The sequence below is a fragment of the Canis lupus genome, chromosome 21, assembly GCF_011100685.1.
Source record: "Canis lupus familiaris isolate Mischka breed German Shepherd chromosome 21, alternate assembly UU_Cfam_GSD_1.0, whole genome shotgun sequence".
Lineage (NCBI taxonomy): Eukaryota > Metazoa > Chordata > Mammalia > Carnivora > Canidae > Canis > Canis lupus.
The window spans coordinates 5,695,677-5,717,203 of NC_049242.1; the positions used below are offsets into that span (position 1 = coordinate 5,695,677).

The 21,527-nt window shown below is 38.4% G+C and overlaps 1 long non-coding RNA gene and 1 other non-coding gene across 6 annotated transcripts in view; both read right to left on the reverse strand.

Moving 5' to 3' along the window:
• Positions 1-12,711: 12,711 nt before the first annotated feature.
• LOC119877350 lies at positions 12,712-20,461 on the reverse strand. The gene is made up of 4 exons (XR_005375470.1): positions 20,289-20,461; positions 17,959-18,090; positions 13,905-13,994; positions 12,712-12,791 (listed from the first exon to the last, which is right to left on the reverse strand). It is a non-coding gene; the product is annotated as an uncharacterized LOC119877350 (long non-coding RNA).
• LOC119863928 overlaps positions 20,456-21,527 on the reverse strand; it is a 34,158-nt gene continuing 33,086 nt past the window's right edge. For all 5 annotated transcript variants that reach the window (XR_005375463.1, XR_005375465.1, XR_005375462.1 and 2 more), the window contains one exon: positions 20,456-20,514. This is a non-coding gene — a transcript (protein PXR1-like). The remainder of the gene's footprint in view (positions 20,515-21,527) is intronic.

Genomic DNA, 21,527 nt, shown 5'->3' on the forward strand with positions numbered 1-21,527 from the left:
AGAAAAAAGTTCTCTCACTTAGAACTAATCATTGTAATTATATTACAATCAAGTTCTGATTATCTGGTCCCAGATTTTTAAAGCTGTGGACTATGAAGTTATTTCGTGTTCTGTTTTCCATTTGCGGATATATGGCTCTTTCTTTAATTTTTCGAGTCAAGGCTCTTTTGAATCACTCAATTCCCCTCAAGTAATGGGAGTTTTCTGTCAAGATACACCTACATGGACCTACAGAAGAGGAGACAAGCTTAGTCTTAAGAATTATAGATATAGCTTATTCAGTTGAGCCTCAAGGGAACAAGAGAAGCTGTCAGTACCTTAGAAAGATTTAGAGACTGGTTGGTTGTTCTTTCTGGCTCTCTCCAATGGTATCTCTGTTCTCTCATACTTGCTTTTCACGGAGCCATCTGTAATTCATGGCATCATACCCAGTTTCAAATATCCCTTCCAACTGCCTTGTTTTGAGAGAATCTGATCAACTGGACTTATCTTTTATTCTATAAGACACTAGATAGATAGCTTATAGATGGTGGCCTTTGAGCCAGACACTCATCCCTGAAAAGAGAGATTTAGTGGTCAAAATATGGCAAGCAAACTGACTTACATGGTCAGTTTGCTTACCTGGTCAGAATATAGCTATCCAAAGTCTGATTTTTCAGGAAAGACTTTGTATGAGCACCTCAGAGAATTTCCAGTCGGGCAAAGTTTCACATGCCTGAAGTGGTAATGAGCTCATTTACTTATCCTTTATTGATTTCTTTCCTTTCTGTTTTACTTTCTCTATGTCATCATTTATGCTTCCTGGGATCACCTTTCAAATCTGCAATCAAGTTTCTGTCTCAGGATCTGCTTTTAGAGGAGACTAAGATAAAAGAAATGAAGATAAAAGAAATATAAATATGAGACAATCCATTTGTAATATACTACCTGATTTTTAGATGCATCTTAAGAGCTAAACAAAAGTATAGAATCCTGTCCTCCTCAGCATGAATTTGACCCTTTGGATGCTAGCCCCAGAGATCTCCATTTGTAAAAGGACTCAAGGAAATTATGAGTAAGCTAGTTTAGGAACTATGGTGAAACACAATAATAAATTTCCAAAGTTGTTTTGTTATATGACTTCTGTTGTTCTATCTCAGTAAACTAGCCATCATTTAAGAGCTAAGAGCTAAGAACTCCTTTAAAAAAAAAAAAGATTTGGGGATCCCTGGGTGGCTCAGTGGTTTAGCACCTGCCTTTGGTCCAGGGCTTGATCCTGGAGTCCCAGGATCAATTCCCACATCGAGCTCCCTGCATGGAGCCTGCTTCTCCCTCTGCCTGTGTCTCTGCCTTTCTCTCTGTGTGTGTCTCTCATGAATAAATAAATCAAATCTTTTTTAAAAATTTAATTAATTAATGTATTTATTTATTTAAAAGAGACAGAGACAGAGAGAGCATGAGTAGGGGAGGAAGAAGGAGAAGTAGACTCCCACTGAGCAGGGAGCCAGGCACTGGGCTTGATCCCAGGACCCCAAGATCACGACCTGAGCTGAAGGTAGACACTTAACCAACTGGGCCATTCAGATGCTCCTAGAAACTGCTTTTTGATAAAAGAGGAAACTAGAAAGATGCTAGTTTTTGTTGTTGATGGTACTGGTTGGTTGATAAACTTGAATGTTTTCCTTCCTTTCTTAGCAACTTATTTTTGTCTAGAAAAAAATGATAAGAAATTAAAATAAAGTTATTTACAAAGCAATTTACAAGAAAACCTTAGACATTCCTCTTATTCAGTCAAGGTTACTCTGAAATTAAGTTTCAAGATACAATCCAAATGTCCTCTTCTATTATCTCTATCCTTATGTACTAAAATTAAATTCTCCCTTCTTAATTCTCCCAGGACATTCATTATAGCACTTGCTCTGAAATTTTTAAGCTATTTGTTATAGTCAGTAAGACTAATCTGCTTAATTTTGAACTTTTTGAGGGCATTGTTCTTGCTATTTTTAAATTTATCTTGGAAACTCCAGTTCTTGGCATACAGCAGATGTCCAACAAATACTAAACATGTGATCCTTTAAAAATATAAATCCATACTAATCCTCTGCTAAACACTTCATATGGATTCTTACTGCATTTGTGATAAAATATAAACTACTTAACATGGCTTACATGGCTTAATAATTCTACACGAGAAAGTTCTGGCTTCCACTTAGGATATAGAAAATCAGAGCATCACTTCCACACTTATAACAAGAAAAAACTGGATAATCTACAGAATAATAGCTCCTCTTGAACCCATCAAACTTCTGAATTCACAAGGTAACCCACTATCCTGAAATGTAAGAAGACAGTGCCTTCAAGGAGAGATGGGGTGTAAGCTCTTCCTAACCTAGAACAGGTGCTGAATACCACATAAGCTAGGAAGAAAAAGCTGGTAAATTGAAATTTTTAACAAACTACAAAAGGCCAAACAAGGCCTAGCACTATATTATGGAACCCCTAGTAGCTATAGATGCAACAGGAATTTGCAGGTTTTACCCCCACTTAGTGTTCATGCAAAAGATGGAGGCAAAGGTAGAGCCTGGAGACCTCCCTTGTGGTGAAGGTTGGGGAAGTGGAACAACAGCTACTGTGATAAAAGCACAGAGCCACTCCCAGACTGTTCTTCCCTATCTCCTCTATGGAATAAGAGTCTTAAACTGCAGCAGATGCACCCTGTGGCTCTTTTTAATCAGAGCTTAAACTTGGCCACCACTCTGTGGGGTTACATGACATTCCTTCCCCCATTACTGCCACTTCTCCTAGGCAATGCATCTGCTCTCAGTTTCACCTGTGTCTGGGTCAATAAGTCAGGCTACCTCTAACTTGCAGACTGAGTCCTCTTTAATTCATAAAGAGGAGAGTGAGAAGCTGCTCAGTGGCCTCAGATATCAGTTCAGTTCTCCACTCCTTCTTTACCAGATAGCCATACATGTTGAAGATTACTGAACAAGCTTTAGTAAAACCCATCCTTTGATCCCCTTGGTATCCAAGTGTTGGTGAGTGTTGGGAGCAGTGTTTCACATACAGTATGAGGTTGTGCTCTATGAAGAAGACATTAAATGAAAGAGAAACTTGTCAGCCAGGGCTCTATGCTTCTCTGTTCTAAGACTGTTCCCTGAGAATGGCTGACAAAAGAAAGGGAGGCCAGTTATCTTACTAGGTTGGGAAAGATCACTAAAAACCCAGATGGAGGCAGCCCAGAGGTAGGTGGCTCAGAGGAGGTTGGCAGTTGAATGGACCAAGGTGCATCAGGACACAGAGCATAGGGCTCCAGGGGAAATTGGCAAGAAGTGGAGTAGCACGAAGGGAATATTGGAAAAGAGGGGTGCTGAGGGTTGCCTAGAGTAAAAGGTCTCAATTGCTGCAAGCAGTGGTTTAGCACCAAAGTGAGGCAGTTCACTCCTTCCATCCTGAAATGCTCTTGGAGAAAGAGTGGACTTTCATGAGCCTATATACTTGTGGAAATCAGGGAAATTTCAAGCTATACCTGCAAGCTCCCCTAAAAAGACTCAGAAGTACTTGAAGTTGGGCATCTCTATAAAGAACTGGACTACCTAAGTGAACAGGTGGGAGGGGGTGGCCCAGAGCTATTGAAATTTAGGAAACATTGTAAATGTTAATACTTTTTCTCACTCACCAGCTGGTGAAGCTGGATGGGTGTCAGTTACACTCGCTGATTGATTGAGCTGTGATCCCATCATCGTGGCCACTATACCATTCCATCTGGCATTTAGACTCCATGATTGGGATTGTTTGGGAAGATGGCCAAAATGATCATATCCGGCTCACTGCAGTCTGCTTCAGCAGCTGCATGTAAACCCAGTCCATGGCCCAAAATATATTAATCCAGACAAAATAAATTTTATTTTGGGTTTGATTTGGAAGAGATAATATCAAAGATGGGAACATTTTACATGAATGAGTGAACATAATCAGTGTGCTAAATTATAAAGTTCAACTTATGTTATTTAATAGAAGACTGTTTAGAGTTATAGAAATTCCATACGGGATCATATCTCATGATTATTATACAAAAATATAAAACCAAATCACAGTTCATGCTGATAAATGTTGGGTTAGTTAAAGACACTCCAAGGTCATGAAATTTAGCAACGTGCAAAATTTGCCAAGGCTATGATGAGACTGTGGACTTTTTTTGTTTCTTTAAAAAATAACTTTTATACACCATGTCACCAAACCAGCAATTAATAAGAAAGAACACATCCTTAAACTCTGCTCTCAGGTATTTTATATGCCACTGTCCATTGTTCATAACTCAGGCTTTCCTTAGTGAATCATAACATTGTCTTAATTATCATTACCCATTCCCTGGTAATTGGTTTCCTTCGCTCTCATCTAGGAATAGATTTTAAACCAAACCTTTGAACTCTTTTGCAGACCACGTATCCTAGATGTCACGTGGGTTGTCACTGTAAGAGCAAATTAACTCAAGTTTTCCCTTAGTTTTCCTGGTAATAAGATGTTCTTAAGTTCCCAGATGCCAGGTGCAACAATGAAAAAAAAAAAAAAAAGACTTCTTCTACTATAATTATCACAACCTCTTTAAATGCTCGGCATGGCTTTTTGTTCTAGATTTTGTAGAGTAAATCAAAGCTTAATATTTTTGGAGTACTCAGAAACTGGGTCTTTTATGAATATGATCTGCCCTGCTATTCTCTTACTTATACTAATAGGCAGCAACCAGTTGACACAAGCTGAATTAAATTTATGTTGGTGGAAGACAAGGCAAGCAAGGAGTGGTCCTTCTGGCCTTGTCTTAAAGAAAGATGTTGGCTGTAACTATTCACACAACTACTGTGACTGAGGTCATTTATTTTGAAATAAAGACTTTTACTTAAGTTTTTGGGGTAACCATGGCATCAGATAATCAGCCAGCTTCAGTTGTGTATTGTTCAACCAATTATTTGACATCATATAAGCCCAGTCAGAAAGCGAAATGAGTAAATCTTGCATTATTTGCCTTTCTTCAAAGCTGTGAGATAGTGGGGAGTAGGTTGAGAAGATGGCAGAATAGGAATCCTGAGATTACTGTATCCCAGCAATAAAACTAGATAACATTCACATCAATGTAAGTAATGCAGAAGATAACCCAAAGACTGACAAAGCAAACTCCACAGCTGACAGTAGAGAAAAGACCACCAAAGAAGGTAGGAAGGGCAGAGACACAGTGGGGAGCTAAACAGATTATGGCTCTCTGAAGTGGAGATGGCACCATGGGCAAGGAGAGGGGAGAGAAACAGATTATTATATCATGGAGCTCACATGAGGGAAATGAATCCCCATAACATTTGGCTTGGAAAACAAGAGGAGGCAAATTTTATGAGCCCTTACAAGTTGGACTTAAATCCTGGAATTTTAAAAATCAGTGGGATTAATTCTGGGAAGGGCAAGAGGAAGCTGAGTCTCCATCCTTAAAGGGATAGCACAACACACAGCCCACAGAGATACAGCATAGAAGCAGCAGTTTGAAAACCATTTGGTACATATGAAAAGGACAGTAATTTACTCATTTCAGTGTGTCCTTGAGATGTAGGGAATCACTGAGATACTTCCCCAGGAACAAAGGTGTTAACAGGCACCATCTCCCTCCCCGGCCTCCAGCAGAAAAATATGGACGTCTGTGGGAACCAGCACAGCACTGATATTTACTATCTGACTTGCTTACACCACGCCCCACCTCCCCTTTGCTTTCATGGACTACCCTTCCCAGTTAAGCCTCAAGTACAGAACTGCTGGTCTTTTCTTCTAGAAAACCAACAAAACCTTGACATCATTGCATCTCCCCACCTGCACATTATGTGGGTCCTTGGCACACCCCTGGGGTGGAGATGGCAAAGGTGAACTCTGCAAAAGTCTGAGGCACACCTTGGTCTCATTTTGCAAGCAGACTAACATGTAACTTGTTAAAACTGCACATGCCACCCAGCCAAGAACAAACACTGTCCACAGCAGGCAAAGATAATCTCTGCAGATGGCTGGACTGAGGGAAAAAGTGGCCAGGACACAGCATCAGGCCACATGCAACATCCCTTAAATGCCAGTTTCTGATGAACAAGGGATGCTGCACTGCAGGGCACTCTGCAACCTCTTCTTCATAAGGCCACCACATAAACAGCAGGAGACATAGCTGACTTTTGTAACACAGAGAAACAGACATAGAGAGTTAGACAAAGTGAGTAGACAGTGGAATATGTCCTAAATGAAAGAATGGGACCAAATCATGGAAAGAGAGCCAAACAAAACAGATAAGTAAATATGTCTGATAGGGAACTTAAAGTCATGATCATAAATCTACTCACTGGATTTGAGAAAAGAGTGGAGAATAACAGTGAGATGTTTCACAAAGAGGCACAAAAAAAGGTTAAAAAGAACCAATCAGAGATGAAGAACACAAGTAATATTAAAATATATAATACATGGAGTAAATTACAGGCTAGAGGAAGTGGAGGAGTGAATTAGCAACCTGGAAAATGGAGAAATGGTAATAATCAAGCTGCGAAGGTGAGAGGAAAAAAAGTATGTAAAATGAGAATAGACTTAGGGAACTTGGCAACTCTATCAAGTGTAATAGCATTCACATTATAGGGATCCCAGAAGAAGAGAGATGAAAGGGGCAGAAATTTTACTTGAAGAAATAATAGCTGAAAACTTCCTGAATCAGGAAGGAAAGAGATATCTAGATCCAGAAGGCACAGAAATCCCCCAACAAAATCGACCCAAGGATGTCCACACCAAGACACATAGTAATTAAGATGATAAAAAGTAGTGATAAAGAAAACATTTTTAAAGCACTAAGAGAAAAGAAGACAGTTATATACAAGGGAAAAGACCCATAAAGCTGTCCACAGATGTTTAGTAGAAACTTTGCAAGCCAGAAGACAGTGGCAGGATATATTCGAAGTGCTGAAAGGAAAAAAAAAAAAATTTTCAGCCTAGAATACTCTATCCACCAGGGCTATCATTCAGCGTAGAAGGAAAGATAGGGAGCTTTTCAGACAAATAAAAACTAAAGGAGTTCATGACCATTAAACCAGCCCTACAAGAAATGTTAAAAGGAACTCTAAATGGAAAGGAAAGACCATGAGTAAGAGTACGAAAAGAAGGAAATACAAAAGCAGTAAAAATAAGTATATCTGTAAAAATCAGTCAAGGAATTCACAAAATAAAAGGCTATAAACTATGACACCATATACTTAAAACATTTGGGGTGGGGAGAAAGGAGTAAAGAATGGGTTCAATCTTAAGCATCAACTTAATATAGACTGCTATATGCAGAAGTATGTTTATAAACTGAGTGGTAACCACAAATCAAAAATTGTAATGGATATGTAAAAAATAAAGAGAAAGAAATCCCAGTATATCACTACCAACATAAAAAACCATGAAAGATGGGCAGCCCGGGTGGCTCAGCGGTTTGGCGCTGCCTTCAGTCCAGGGTGTGATCCTGGAGACCCGGGATCGAGTTCCGCGTTGGGCTCCCTGCATGGAGCCTGCTTCTCCCTCTGCCTGTGTCTCTGCCGATCTCTCTCTCTCTCTCTCTCTCTCTCTCTCTCTGTCTCTATGAATAAATAAAGTATTTTTAAAAAACATGAAAGAGAGCAAAAACACCACAAAACAAGTACAAAATGGTAATAAATACATATCTATTGATAATTACATTGAATGTAAATGGATTAAATGCTCCAATTAAAAGACATAGGGTCTATGAAATAGATAAAAAAAAAAAAACAAGATGCATCTATATGTTGCCTACAAGGCACTGATTTAAGACTAACAACACCTGCAGACTAAAATTGAGGGCATAGAGAAAGATTTATCATGCAAATGGATGTCAAAAAAAATCAGTGTAGCAATACTTATATCAGGCAAAATAGACTTTAAAACAAAGATTGAAACAAAAGACAAGGAAGGGCAAAGTATAATAATTGATGATGATGATGATGATAGGGACAATCCAACAAGAGATATAACAATTCTAAATATTTATATATCCAATATGGAAGTACCTAAATTCACAAAACAGTTAATATCAAATATAAAGGAAATAATTGACTGTAATATAATAATAGTAGGACTTTACCACTCCATTTACACTGATGCACAGATTACCCAAACAGAAAATCAACAAGGAAACAATGACATTGAATGACACACCGGACCAGATGGATCTAACAGATTCATTCAGAATAGTCTATTCTAAAACAACAGGATACCCATTTTTTAAAGATGTTATTTATTTTATTTGAGAGAGAGAGAGAGCATGAGCAGAGCAAGGGGCAGAGGGAGAAGCAGGCTCCCTACTGAGCCGGGAGCCCAATATAAGGCTCAATCCCCAGGACCCTGGGATCATGACCTGAACTGAAAGCAGATGCTTAACTGACCGAGCCAACCAGGTGACCCTACACAGTCTTTTCAAATGCACAAGGAATGTTCTCCAGAAGAGATCACATGTTAAAACACAAAATAAGTCTCAACAAATTTAAAAAAATAAAAGTCATGCTGTGCATCTTTTCTGACCACAAGGCTATGAAACTAGAAATCAACCACAAGAAAATATCTGAAAAGACCACAAATACATGGAGGTTAAATAATGCTTCTAAACAATGAATGGGTAGATCAAGAACTCAAAGAAATCAAAAGGTACCTAGAAACAAGCAAAAATAAAAGCACAATGGTCCAAAATCTTCAGGATATGGTTCTAAGAAAGTTTATAGCAATATAGGCGTACCTCAAGAAACAAGAAAAATCTCAAATAAAGAACTTAACTTTATACCTAAAGGAGCAAAGAAAAGAACAAACAAAACCCAAAACTAGCAGAAGGAAGGAAATAGTAAAGATTAGAGCAGAAATAAATGATACAGAAAAAAAAAAAAAGCAGAACGATCAATGAAAGTGAAACAAGAAGCTCGTTCTTTGAAAAGATCAACAAAGTTGATAAACTCTAGCTAAACTCACCCAAAAAAGGGAGGGAGGAGAACTCAAATAAACAAAATCACAAATGAAAGAGGAGAAATAATAACTGACATCACAGAAATACAAGTGATTTTAAGAGACTATCATGAAAAATTATATGCCAACCAAGTGGATGACCTAGAAGTGGATAAAACATATAACCTCCCAAAACTGAATCAGGAAGAAATAGAAAATTTGAACAGACCAATAACTAGCAAGGAAATTGAATCAGTAATCAAAAAACTCCTAACAAACAAAAGTCCAGGTCCCAACAGCTTCACAGACAAATTCTATCAATCATTTAAGAAGAATTAATACCTATTTTTCTCAAATTTTTCCAAAAAATAAAGGAGGAAGGAAAACTTCCAAATTCATTCTCTTAGGCTAGCATTACCTTCATATCAAAATTGATAAAGGCAACACACACACACACACACACACACACGAGAGAGAGAGAGAGAGAGCACTACAAGCCAATATCTCTGATGAACATAGATGCAAAAATCCTCAGCAAAATACCAGCAAACTGAATCCAACAATACATTAAAAAATAATTTATCACAATCAGGTGGAATTTATTCCTGGGGTGGTTCAATATTCATAAAATAGTCAACATGAGGGATCCCTGGGTGGCGCAGCGGTTTAGCGCCTGCCTTTGGCCCAGGGCGCAATCCTGGAGACCCAGGATCGAATCCCACGTCGGGCTCCTGGTGCATGGACCCTGCTTCTCCCTCTGCCTGTGTCTCTGCCTCTCTCTCTCTCTCTCTGTGTGTGACTATCATAAATAAATAAAAACTAAAAAAAAAATAGTCAACATGATGCATCACATCAATAAGAGAAAGTATGGAAACCATAGGATCACTTCAATAGAGGCAGAAAAAGAATTTGACAAAGTACAATGCCCATTCATAATAAAAACCCTCAACAAAGTAGCTTTAGAAAGTACTTTATGGGTTTTTCATATATGGCCTTAGTCATATGGTCACAAAGGCCATATATGAAAAACCCATAGCTAACATCATACTCAATACTGAAAAACCGAGCTTTTCCCTGAAGGTCAGGAACAAGATAAGGATGGCCATTCTCACCACTTTTATTCAACATAGTACCCGAAGTCTTAGCCACAGCAATCAGAGAATGAAAAGAAATAAAAGGCATCCAAATTGGTAGGGAAGTAGTAAAACATTCACTATTTACAGATGAAATGATACTCTATATAAAAACCCTAAAGACTCTACCAAAAAACTAAAACAATAAATGAATTCAGTAAAGTTACAGAATATGAAATCAGTATGCAGAAGTCCACTGCACTTCTATATATTAATAGTGAAACAGTAGAAAGAAATTAAGAAAACAATCCCATTTATAATTGCACAAAAAATTATAAAATACCTAGAAAGAAGCTTAACCAAAGAGGTGAAAAGCCTATACTGTGAAAACACTAATGAAAGAAATAGAAGATGACACCAAAAAAAAAAAAAAGGAAAAACATTCCATGTGCATGGATTGTAAGAACAAATATTGTTAAAATGTTTATACTACCCAAATCAATCTACAGATTTAATGAAATCTTATCAAAATACCAACAATATTTTTCACAGAACTAGAACAAACAGTCCTAAAATTTGTATGGAACCCTAATTTGTCAAGGCAATCTTGAAAAAGAAAAACAAAACTGGAGGTATCACAATTCCAGACTTCAAGTTATATTACAAAGCTGTAGTAATCAAAGCAATATGGTAGGGGCACAAAAATAGACACATAGATCAATGGAGCAGAATAAAAAGCCCAGGAATAAACCCACAATTATATTATCAATTAATCTTTAACAAAGGAGGAAAGGATATATAATGGGAAGAAGAGTGTCTCTCCAACAAATGTTGTTGGGAACTGGACAGCAACATGCAAAAGAATGAAACTGAACCACTTTCTTACACCATATACAAAAATAAACTCAGAATTCCTTAAGTATCTAAATTTGAGACATGAAACCATAACAATCCTAAAAGAGAGAACAGGCAATAATTTCTCTGACATTGGTGGTAGCAACATTTTTCTAGATATGTCTCCTGAGGCAAAGGAAATAAAAGCAAAAATAAACTCCTGAGAATACATCAAAATATAAGTCCTCTGCACAGCAAAGGAAACAACCAAGAAAACTAAAAGACAATCTCCTGAATGGGAAAAGGCATTTGCAAATGACATATTTGATAAAGAGTTAGTATCCAAAATGTATAAATAACTTATACAACTCAACACAAAACCCCATATAATCCAATTAAAAATGAGCAGAAGACATGAACAGACATTTCTCCAAAGAAGACATCCAGATGGCCAACATGACAACAACACATGAAAAGATGCTCAACATCACTCATCATCAGAGGAGGAATACAAATGAAAACCACAATGATATATCACCTCACATCTTTCAGAATGGCTAAAATCAAAAACACAAGAAACAAGTGTTAGAGAGAATGTGGAGGAAAAGGAACCCTCATGCACTGTTGGTGGGATGGCAAACTGGAAAGGCAAACTGGAAAGCAATACGAAAGTTCCTCAAAAAGTTAAAAATAGACCTATCTCCAAAATACAAAAATGCCAATTCAAAGGGATATATGTACCCCTATGTTTATTGCCGCATTATTTACAATAGCCAAACTATGTAAGCAGCCCAAGTGTCTATTGGCAGATGAACAGATAAAGAAGATGTGGTATATATATTATGAAATATTATTCAGCCATCAAAAAGAATGAACAACTGCCATTTGTAACAACATGAATGGATCTAGTAAGTATAATGTTAAGCAAAATAAGCCAGTTGGAGAAAGACAAATAACCATATGATTTCACTCATATATGGCACTTAAGAAACAAAACAAATGAACAAAGGGAAAAAAGAAAGAGAGAGAGAGGTAAACCAAGAAAACACTATTAACCATAGAGAGCAGGGCAGCCTGGGTGGCTCAGCAGTTTAGTGCCCCCTTCAGTCTGGGGCATGATCCTGGAGCATGATCCTGGAGACTGGAGATCGAGTCCCACGTCAGGCTCCCTGCATGGAGCCTGCTCCTCCCTCTACCTGTGTCTCTGCCTCTGTGTGTGTGTGTCTCTCTCTCATGAATAAATAAATAAACTTAAAAAAAAAAAAACCTAGAGAACAAACTGATGATCACCAGAGAAGAGGTGGGTAGGGGGTTGCATCAAATAGGTGATGGGGATTAAGGACTACACGTGTGATAAGCACTGGGCAATGTATAGAATTGTTGAATCACTATATTGTATGCCTGAAAGTAATATAACACCGTATGTTATCTGCACTGGAATTGAAATTAAAAAAAAAAAAAGGCTGTGAGACTTTTAGACAATAAACTAGCTGCAGTTTTTACATTAAATGGATACATTTAAAAGGTACTTGGGCAGAGAAGGTGAGTGTAATGTTGGACTGTACTTCCCAGATCTTAATATGTATACAAATCAGCTGGGGATATTGTTAACTGCAGATTCAGACTCAGTGGGTTTGGGGTGGGACCTGGGATGCTGCATTCCTAATATGTTCTCAGGTGATACCAATGTGGCCATTCTAAAGACCTAGACATGGGCCCAGTTATCCATGTGTTAACTAGAATCAAACATGATGTGAAACAGGTGAGGAACACTGAATGGGGGTTTGAGCAGAAGTTTATGGCTGCAAAGATCTGGATTTAAATCTCAACTCACCTTTTTCACAACCAAGTGAGTTAAGTCACTTATGTCCTCGAAGCCCCATCTATAAACATCGTACCCATCCTAGAGGGTTCCTGCCATACAAGAAATGAATAGATGACACATTATATTTCAGTGCGGGGCTCAGGGCTTGGCATAGATAAAGTGCTCCATAAATGGAATTAAGATGTTTATCCCTGTGGCTAAGCATAGTTATGTGGCAAAGATGTGACTTGGAGTCCTTGTCCACATATCTACCTGAGCTGACACCTCACCTCCAAATTAAAAATTGTTTATTTCACATTTTAGTTAGGGGATATGAATATTTAACATCTTGCTTTTCAGAATTTCCAGATGTGAAAAGGTACATACAACCATAAAAACAAATGAACTGCAAGGGTATATTATATTGATATCTCATATATCCTTCCATAAATATATTTTTTTAGAATTTTGCATTTTAGTGATTGCTCAAATATTGTTCTGTAAATATCTTCATGCCCAAGAAAGTGATAAAATGATTTGAAGCCTACACGCAGCTGTAGTTTGGGGGCCTATGTGTCACATATGTAGCTGAACGCAAGGGCCCTCATTTCTGCTTCAGAGAAGCCACTCCCTCTGCTCCAAGCACCATGGTCACTTCTGCTGTTTTTCCAAGCAGCACCCTGGTAGGTCAGCCACTGCTGATCCTCTTTTTTTGGGGGGCCCCATCGGTCCATGAGTCCCACCACCAACCCTCTGAGCTCTTATGGTTCCAGACCTGTCCAGATTCAAGGGCCGGGAGACTCGGAGGACAGAGAATGACTCAATATTGCTCTTTGTGCTGCATGTTGTTTAAGGTGACCCCAAGCAGCATGCCCATCTCCAATGAGTTACAGAATTTAGTGAGAAACTGCTTTGTTTTTTTTTTACAGGCTCTTTGTTCAAGAATTCAGGCAGTGACTGGGAAAACAGTACAAAACAAAACTGTGATCAGTTACTGTGTTGCCCATCCCTCTGTTAATGAGCTCAGTGGTGGGAAAGGGGAGCCTCCAACACTCACCCCCGCCTAGAGGTGTCTCAGCTCTGGACTGCAGCTGTCCAGTCCCACAAATACTCCAGATATGCTCAGCTGTGTCTGATACCAACAGCAGAAAGCTTGCCTTCTTTCCCAGGAAGCTCCCCAGATCCATCTAAACTGGTGTCTGATGGCCAGTGTCACCACTTACCAGACATTCACAGGAGTTTCTGAATATTGTTTTGCTCAGGTCATGGTTAGGCCCACTCTTTGATTCTAAACACTGATGTTCTGGAAACCCCTAATGAGGAAAATTAGGAGAAAGGAAAGATAGGAAAATATGTATTGATTACTTAATATGCAAAGGCACATTGTTAGTTTCTTTACATATAAATTCTATATGCTTAACAATCTAATGATATAGTTTATTTTTCTATCCCTATTTAATAGACAAAGAAATTAAAGTTTAGTGGCATCAAGTAACTTGACCAAAGCTTCCATATTAATAAGTATCCAAGTTGGGGTTTCAGCCCAGGTTTAGCTTCAAAGAACATGCTATTTCTACACCACAAAGAACTATAAATTAAGAACAGAAGTGCCCACAGAAAGACAATCTATTAATGGGTTGAATGCTAATGAACATTAGTCAGTTGATAGACATTAGCTGTGACACGTTTGCCAGGAATATGACCCTCATTTTTGCAGAATCTTGCTATTTATAGGGCATTGAAAATTGCTTCATTGAGTTCTGGCTGCACATGTATTAATCACACTTTGGTACAATATTACTAGTTACTAAATTCTGATATTACAATATCCTATCTGTATGAGGCCATATAACTGGTTAGAAAGTGAAATAGTAAGCCACTTAAACTATTGCTTACCCTTGATAGCTAAAAGTGGAACATCTCTGAATTTTTACAGAATTAACTGATTTTTAAACTAAATTGATAAATCAGCTGATTGATTTAGCCTTTGAAATACCAAGAGCCCACACTCTCTGAAGTTTTTGTGAAACATAAAAGAAAGATTAATATCTACATCAGTGGTCCTCAGCTCTTATTTAAAAAACTACAAAGGATCCCTTAACATTTTGTTTAAAAAATTAAAATAATACCAGTACCTGGTATTGATTTTTTAAAAATCAATTGGTTTAGAGATGATAATGAGAACCAGTATCCTTCCATCTTACCCTTTATAGTTAGAATACATGTGGCTTTAAGTCTAAGAAACAAAACTGACTTAAACAATTAAGATATTCGTTATCTCACATTCCAAAGTCCATATGCAGGGTGGGCTCCAGATAGGTCTCAGGATTGTGACGATTGTGACCCCACTGCTCAGGAACCCTTACTGTATGTAGCTTTGTCCTCTGATAGTCACCAGACTGCTCCAAGCTCTGTCTTTCAGAGCAGTGGAAGAAAGAGATTGTCCCTCCCGTTGAGGAACAGCAGCCCTTTCCCCAGTTCCATTGGTCCTCTCCTCCCCACCATTACTGGAAGTAACAGTGAAACTTCAGACACTGTTTGTTCAGATCAATAATTCTCTACTTTATCAGATCCATTGTCCTTTCCAAAAGCAATTTTTTCATAATCCCCCCTTTCCTAGCCTGCTAACATGTGATGGATATCATAACCCATCTACACACACAATTTCAGAAAGTACTTATATTAACAAAGCTGCTGACACAAGTTCAGTCATTTCTTGACCCTTACTTAGGTAAAAGCCGAATAAAACATTCACCTTCCTAAAGCCAAGTTCTGTCCAGTATATATAAGCTTGCAACCTAAATATTGCGTTTGTCTCAGCTTTTGCTTTGACTTCTGTTTGCCTTGACCAGTTCTGAAAGGTTCTCCGCTGCCATGGATGCTCACTTTTGCCACCGGAGCCTTAGAGGGGAAGAGGTATTCTATTAGAGGAAAGATCTGGAGTCACTAATCCTCTCTTCTTTTCTCAATGACTCATCAGTACTCACTGATTCTTACTGATTTAAATCCAGGCCATTGTGTTCAAGAAACTGCTCTTCAGGCGGAATATCTCTGGGATCTCAGGTCCAGAGAAGGAAGTAGAGAAGCGTAGAGGAAGATGCAAAGTTCAACAGCATCTCTTTTGTGACAGTACTTCTCAGAGATAGTTCATGGAGACCCTATGGTTTTGGATTTCCTAAATTCAGCCATTTCCTGGTTCAAGCCCTAACTTACCTACTCCATCCTTATCATGGCTCTAATTCTTTTCTCATATACCTAGGTGCAATTTCTCTTCCAATTAGTGTTAAAATCCATGCTGGCTCTTGCCCAATGATTACATATTTACATTTGTCAACATGAACATTTCATTGAATGCACAAGAAAGGAGGCTTGACAGCAGCAGAAAAATATCTACAAAAGCCAGTTTGATTCTCTTTTCTTGCCTTAAAATTTATTCACTTGAGGTAATAGAGAAATTGTAGTTTGTAAAATATTTTTGAGCCTTGGAAACATGTAAAAGGAAAAAATAAAGAGAAATTTCTGGATAAGAAATTTGAGTTCAGGTATGTTGCAAACCAGTGGTTCTAAGTGTGGTTCATAGACCAGCAGCCACAGTATTACATGGGAATCTGTTAGAAGTGCAAATTCTTGGGCCGGTCTACTACATTCACTCTGGGGTGGGGCTTGGCAAACCATAAAGGTGACTCTGATGTTCACTCAAATTTCAGAATTGCTGTAACCTAACTGGGCTTGTATTTTTTGATAATTAATAAAAATAATTAACATCTTAGGCATTCTTTACAAATTTGCAAAACACTTTCTCGTATGTTATTCAAACTCTGGACTTAACTGTTTTTCATGAAAACTAATGAGGTTGAATAGATCCTGGGTAACAAATAAATTTCATATTACTTGCCAACTCTGATCAATTAGTACTGATTCCTGGAGAATAATGGCTTCGGAGTCATAGAGATTTATAAAAGTTATTTAACTTTTAAATTTCTGTTTCTTCATCTGTAAAACAGGAATTATATTATTACTTACACACATCTGAGCTGAATGGGAAAATACACTCATTTGGCGATGTCTGCATCACCTGAGCAAGGAAGGAGGCAAAGGAGGAATTTGTACCACATAGTTGCTTATCCTGGACTAGAAATTCTCCATTTTATTTTATTTTATTTTATTTTATTTTATTTTTTTTTTTTTTTTGAAATTCTCCATTTTAAATTCCTTAGCTGTAATTTAGGGTAGGGGGTAGAGGTGACTTAAGGAAACAAGCCCTCTATTTAAACAAAAGTCAGCCAGTTTTGAGCAGAGAAGAGTTTCTAAGATAATGTTTCATAGTATCTGGGCCCCAAGAAGATATTGAACAAACCTGGTGGGAAGAATCTCCTTTTATCATTTCTGTTCTCAGGTCCCAGATAAAACTAAAAGTTATCTCTTCTTAAAAATACAGTACCTAAAGAGTCTAGCAAATGAAACAAAAGATGTTCCAATATCTCAAATATTATATTAAGATAACAATTAAGATTCTAAGGTAACTAACCATTGTCCAATGGAGACAGATTGATGTGAATATCCAGACAGTTCCCTAGGGATCCTTTCCCTCAGGCTTTCTGTACATCTTCTGGTGTCATCTGTCCCACACGCAGGAGCTGATCTAGCTAAAACCTTGTCTTCTTAATAAAAGCACCCAAAACTTAAATACCCCCTTTTAAAACATTCCTCATCTACTTGGATCCTCCCACTCAGTTCTGTTTTCCAGTCTGAGGGATGAGCTTAGCTCATCGCTGACACAAAGTGAGATGATGATTGACACCTTTGAGCACCAGTGATGATTGAGGCTTTGTTGGCACAGATGATCAGGTCCACTGTGTATCTGTTGAATACTTTATTAAAGAATCTTTCTTTATAGTCTCACTCCCTGAACCACATACACACATATACAAAGGGAAGTGTTTTTGCAGAAGTCTGCATATTATACTTTTCCAATACAATGATAGATGAATCAGATAGTAAAAGATGGACAACAGAAGTTAGTGTACATATAGTAGGAGATTGGACATTGTCTAATAGTTCCTGTCAGTCATTGTTTTAAATAAAGCACTAAGAGTATCCTGGGAATTTTCAACACTCTCCCAAAGGGCACTAAATGAGTTGTTTGCAATATAAAATCATCTACTCCTAGTGGGCTGTATGAGACCTCTGTATATCCATGGCTTAGTTTTCCCAAAGGAACAGCAGTATGAGTTAAGTAGGTAAGAAAAGACCATTGTGTTTGGAGTTGACCTCTACCTTCACTAATTTGCATATCCTTCTTCTCAAAGTTGCTATGAGACCAGTTCAAGATGGCAATGTAGGAAGATTCTGATCTCACCTCCTTGCATGGACACATAGAATCAATAGGTACAGATGGAACCACTTCCTCTGGAAAAATAAAAACAAAAACAAAAAGTGCCTGAACAACTCCTACATGTGGGGCAAACAAGAAAAAAACCACAGTGAAGTAGTAAGGGAGGCTGAGATACAATAAACTCCACCCCCAGCGCAGTGACCCACAATCAGGAGGGAATTCACAAACCTAAGCTTCTCCCTGAAGAGCAAAGGGTTCGAGCCCCACATCTGGCCCCCCAACTTTTAAAACCTCCATCTGAGAGATAAGTCTCCAAAACACCTAGCATTGAAAGTCAAAGTTACTGTTAGTGTGCTGCTTTTGAAACCATAAAGTACTGTGTAGTACCATGCATAAACTCTGTGCAGATGAGGGTGTTTCCATATTGGATCTTTCACTGGAAATATTAATAAACCCTAAAACAATCATTTCAAACAGAGTTATAGTAAAAGCACTATAGAAGTTCCATGAGATTTGGATTTTTTTTTTTTTTTTTGCAGTTGTTATCTGACAGTAATTGTTTTGTTTTGTTTCTGTTCTGTCAAAGCAGGAGAATGGGTACAAAAGGCTATTTGCTGAGTAGAAAACTATGTTTAACTTTACATCAAGGGCCTCTTTTCTAGGCCCTTCTCCATTTAAGCCACATGTGGTGTTTTGTAGCCTGGCTGTTTTTTGTTGGTAAACAATAGGTTTCAGAGCCCTGGACTATCCAGGGCATATTAGCAGTCGCAACTCTGAGAAGCTTAGTTAGAAGAGCAGCTCTGGCAATACCCTCGCGGGCAGCAATGCCTGTTGCTTTGGCATTCAGTGACACAGAGGACTTGGTAAGCAGAAAGCTGAAGAAGTTAGAGAAGAAGGCAGGCTCCTCTCCTCTGCTGGCCCCGTGCCCAGGGCAGCAGGCTATTGTCTGAATGATATCACTAAAAAGGGGCAGGATAACCCCACCTGTCTCTAAATATATCATTCATTGGCTTGTCTCTTGTAACTCATTTCTCAAATGAGATAATGACATAATGCACACAATATCCATGACATAATTTATATGAAATCCTTAAGCACAGTGTCTGGCACATAGTGAGATGTCAATAAATTCTCTGAGAAAAGTTGTGATGAGTTGTCCATGAGATAAGACATTCAAGTTACTTTAGACAAGAAGGAAAACTGAACCATGAACAGTCATTAATACTCAGTTCCACACTGGCTCTTTAGAGGAGTGCCTACCAACAATGGTAGGACCCCCAGAAGAGGGGCACAGAGGACGTGGGTGAGGCACTTTGATTTGAAAACTGCAGAGGGTGATAAAGGATGTAGGGTCAATAGGGCGTTATGATGGGACAAGATGAGGGTACCAGGGTTCTACAGGGAAAATACAGGTGGAAGAGGGGGAAAAATGAAGGAGAAGGATTCAAACTATGTAAAGTAACAGGAAGAATCCCCTCAAGAACCCAATTGATGTGGTCCTCATCCAAGCTAAACCTCTGGCTAGCTCTGTGACTTTCACAGATGGCCCAGCATCTCTGGTGTTGCAGGAGGTGATGCAGTGGGATTAGATCTGTCCTTAGAGCCCTTCCAAGAGCACCAAAAGTAAAGTATTTCTACCTTTCCTTACATCAGACTCTGTATGGAATAAGTTCATAAACCAGAGGGAAACTTTTTTTTTATTTTTTTAAATTTATGATAGTCACAGAAAGAGAGAGAGAGAGTCAGAGACAGGCAGAGGGAGAAGCAGGCTCCATGCACCGGGAGCCCGACGTGGGATTCGATCCTGGGTCTCCAGGATCGCGCCCTGGGCCAAAGGCAGGCGCCAAACCACTGCGCCAGCCAGGGATCCCACCAGAGGGAAACTTTGAAGAGTTCTATAAATGTACAAGCTGTCAAAGCTATATAAGGTGACTTACAAATGAGTACAGATTTTAAAAAGTCTGTGCTTTGTAAAACTATGTGCAGTGTCTATTGTCTCCAGGCTCTAGAAAATCTTACTCATATCTTGCATTCCTTTGCAATTTAAAACCAGTAAAGATACCTTGAAAACGCACTTTTAAAATAAATGTTTCAACTGGTAGAGAGAGGAGGCATGTCAGAACCTTTACAAGCATTCAGAGTTTGAAAATAGATATGCTCTAACATTGTTCAGTTTATTGTTATTTGTGATATATAATGTATTTTGAAATTTTGAAGCATATTGAAGAAGGGCATGGAACATTATATTTATCAAGATAAGGAAGTAAGTTACCAAAAAGAAAGAAAAGAACAGGATGTTTAAGATGCAAATGTTTAGGTCTTCCTCTTCTTTTTCTTCTCCTTCTTCTTCTCCTTCTCCTTCTTCTCCTTCTTCTCCTTCTTCTCCTTCTTCTCCTTCTTCTCCTTCTTCTCCTCCTTCTCCTTCTCCTTCTCCTTCTCCTTCTCCTTCTCCTTCTCCTTCTCCTTCTCCTTCTTCTTTTTCTTCTTCTTCTTCTTTCCTAAGGAAATTAAAAGCTTTCTGTCAACCTTCCTGCTTTAGTAAAATAATAAGCTTAAAGTTTTGGAGCATCCCTACAAAAGGGAAGTAAAGGGGTGTTTGAAAATTCTCCCCCCCCCCAAAAAAAAAGAAAAGAAAGTTCTCCCAAGTTCAGCCCAATGATTTATAAATATAGATAGAAGTAGAGAATGATTGTCGGACCCCCACTAGGTTTCTAAGCCAGTTCCAGAAAACCGGGATGGGGGAAAGGGGCAGATGATGAAAAACTTGGATATAAATGAATATCCTCACAATTCTCCTGAGCTTCAGAAAGTATATAGTTAACATTTCCCTCCTCAGCCTCCATCAACTTATGTGAAAGGGAGCTTTGGCATACTGTGTCATTTATAGTAGCATTCCTTCAGTCTTCACAGACCAAGAGGACACCACTGCACTTCCATTCCTAAGGTATGTGCTTTGAGCTGCTTTGCCAGCTGGGGTGATGAATGATGATTGCCACTATCATTTTGGGACCAAAATTCTCTGGCCCCAAAGCAAACACAGTTGACCAGGAGTGCAAATGCACAGGCAGCTGTCAGAGGTCAGAAGTACTCTCTGTGGTCTTGGCTCAGAGTAAGGCTCGCCTAGCCTCGTGGGGATGCATCCAACCAATATGGCAGTGGGCAATTCTTCCAATTGTTCTTCTTAAAATACCCCTTTGATCATTTCGTTGCACTAGTTAAAAATCTTCTGTGGTCACTGGATGAAAGATCAAGGTTTTTAAAAAGTAAAATATAATCCTATATGCTGCAGCAAATAATTACAAAATGAAATTTTGAAAAATACTATTTATAGTAACATCAAAAACCATCTAATACTTGGGAATGTACATCTAAAAAAGATACTCAAGACCTGAAAATTGTAAATTATTGCTGAGAGAAATTAAAGAGAACTTAAGCAGCATGATGTATGGATGGATTAGAAGATTCTAAATTGTTAAGATGTCAGATCCCTACAGATTGATCTGCAGACTTG